Raw genomic sequence first — 2,891 nt, forward strand, 5'->3', positions numbered from 1 at the left:
CTTCAGGCGCGGAAAGATTGTCAAGGACGAAATGACATCGTTACTGCATATATAGAGCTAACAGGACTAGCTACGTTAGCCTTAGGTTTATGTACTAATAAGTATGCTCGAAAATCTGTTGGCGTGGACGAGCTCGCGCGCTCACTTTATCGTCAGCCGTTAGGTCACATTTAGATACGGGACGTCCACCGTGGTACAGGGGGCTGACAAGGGGATATTTAATGAGCATACGTAACGGCAAGAGGCGCCGTGAGGACGGGTGACGGTGGCCGACGTTTAAGCGTTGATGACGGTGTTTCCCGTAGGCCCGTTTGTTTACTGTTCTGTATCAATATGTACCGGAGTACGGAAGATCGAGCAATAGGTGGACGGCCTACTGGTTGTATTTAACTCAGCCCATCTGCTCGTTCGAGGTCTGCAACCTTTTCAGTCCAAGGTGACCAAGTGGGAGAACATCAATCGAAAGAGGATTTGTACGTACCTCAATCAAAGAAGATACATGGGGGAAAGCTTGATGCTCTGGGTTGATGTCGATGGCGAAATAATCTGAAGTTGCAAAGAACTGAAGCTGCTGCTCATGTTGATTTGTGGCTCCAAGGATGCCTGCAGCAGAGCTCGAAGAGACATGCGTAACAGAGCATCCGCTCGAGAGAGGTGCAGACATCTCTGTTATTGATCACCCACACGCACACAACTGTTTTTTTCTATCAGACAACATGATGTAGAGGAACGGCAGATGAATGCGCCTTGCGGCCGAAGAGATGCAGCAACTCCTTAAGTACACCTTCTTGCGCCGAGCGCGCTCATGTAGTTTGAAATTCCAAATTGGGGATTTCGCGTTCGTGGCATACAACAGGATTGGATGCCACCTGTTGTCGTGCGATGGCATGCATAGTTAACGTCTTGATTCGGTTCAAAGGGCTAGCGACAATATATAGTAGGCAGTAAGAAAGAATTACTGCAGGATCCGGTAATAAAATGGTGAACTTTCAGGAATTTATGCTCGTACATAGATTGTACTTGTAGTTTAACAGCGATGAGACTTGTTGATGAACAGGTTCTCTCGTTAACAAACACAACACGTAGCACACAGCAACAAACGCTGTGTCTTATTACACAGATGATATATAAATACTGCATGCTGAGGCCTCAACAACAGAGAGTCTGCAAGTTTAATTCAATCGTGGTAATGACATTTGTTTCCAGAGTAATCGGTTCAACATGGAGAACAACTTTTAGGTTGTTGCAAGTTCTCCTGTGCCCACCGATTCCACAGTCTGAGCATTTTGCCTATTTCCTCTCCTTCTGGGGAAGATCTCTCTGTGGATATGTGGGGCTCTTGTGTCATGGTTCTCGGCATATACTGCACAAGCGAATCCGTTTGCTTGTGCTGCACTTGCCGACATCCTATGCAGTTGCTCGTTGCTTGAATTTCTTGCTTTTTGCACCTCGATCATCATATGGAGGTTTGTCCCTGCTGTTGGTTGGTCGTCCGGCCTTTCTTTTTCGCTCTGGAGCTTTTAATCCTATAAAATCCCCAACTGCACTTCCTTCTGCATCACTTGCATTGCCGCTGGCTTGTACAATTGCTGGAAGAGCTTCTCTACCTTTATTTTTTGTTTGCAGAGTTCTGTCTGTCTTCCAATCCGATTCCATCACGGACAGCAGCTATTGGTGATAGTTTATCCATTTTTGGTTCAACATTTCCATTGCACACTCACATGCTTCTGGATTTGCATCTCCCAACCTCACTACTTCGAGTGCGTGTGTGTACAGATTCAAATGTCTGGATGTTACTGAATTTACATAAATGTTGTCGTTCTGAATATGTGACAGGTGAGCTGGCAGTACATCTCTTGCATCCTTTGTCCAACTTTTCATAATATGTTTTGCAGGTATTTGGTCTATGCCGAGGAAATCAAGTACCTATCACATGCACATCTATTATGCTTTTTGAGACAGTTGTTTTACGAGGAGAATAGAATGCTTTCTTAACTTGACCCCATGGCAGCAGAGCAAGCCAGTGTGTTCAAAATTGCCACACTCACATATCAGGTTTGCCCTTCCATCGACAACTTCCACTTTGTATACAATCCTGCACATTTTTTCATGTTTTTTGGATGATATCGTCGAACAAAATATGTTTTACCTTTAGTAACCTCTTCTACTTTGTATTGTCCTGCTTCATATATAACTTTCACAAAATTTTCTAATATGGCTCGTGTGTAGATTTTGCTGGCATGCAGCTCGAGTGGTGTGTTTATTTTCATAACAGGGGCTACCTGCACATGTAGAGGGTGTATTAGGCTCATGGTGGCATGAATGACATAGGATACTATATTTTCAATAACTTACTATCTTGGTGCGTCTCTATCAAAAAGAAGCCTCATGTACTGGCGAACAAATAGATGCATGGGGCACCTAGCTGGAACATAAGTCTTCAACATATGGTTGGCACTCTCGCTACGTTGTGTGATTGTCATCTTTCCACAGAACTTTCCATTAAAATATGGTTTTGCCCATTTTTCCCTCGTTTCATGTATTTGGGTGAGGTAATTGTGTTTTTGCAAACCATATCTTCCGGTTAATTGCTTCCTTGCAGTCTTGAATTCATCAACTGTGAGCATAGTGGTATTGTGCTCTGTTGGCTCCTGTTGACCATAACAAGTTCCGTATGCGGCTCTCTCCATCATGTTGTACTCTGTAGTATAACCCAGAGTCTTTTGCTCCTAACTCTGCAAAACATCTATTGTCTTCTTCACATCATTATCTGCTTGTTCTCGATTGATCTTGCCACACAACCCCCGCAGAGCTCTTTTGCTGACTGATACATTGTCCATTGAACCAAAGAAACTGCCGATTATATTGTACACTTTGCCAATGCTGATATT

The 2,891-nt window shown here is 43.7% G+C and overlaps 1 long non-coding RNA gene across 1 annotated transcript; it reads right to left on the minus strand.

The window, feature by feature from the left end:
• Positions 1 to 955: 955 nt before the first annotated feature.
• On the minus strand, positions 956 to 2,885 carry LOC119269063. The gene is made up of 2 exons (XR_005133431.1): positions 2,356 to 2,885; positions 956 to 2,282 (listed from the first exon to the last, which is right to left on the minus strand). It is a non-coding gene; the product is annotated as an uncharacterized LOC119269063 (long non-coding RNA).
• Positions 2,886 to 2,891: the final 6 nt, after the last annotated feature.

Source organism: Triticum dicoccoides, chromosome 3A, assembly GCF_002162155.2.
Source record: "Triticum dicoccoides isolate Atlit2015 ecotype Zavitan chromosome 3A, WEW_v2.0, whole genome shotgun sequence".
NCBI classification, from domain to species: domain Eukaryota; kingdom Viridiplantae; phylum Streptophyta; class Magnoliopsida; order Poales; family Poaceae; genus Triticum; species Triticum dicoccoides.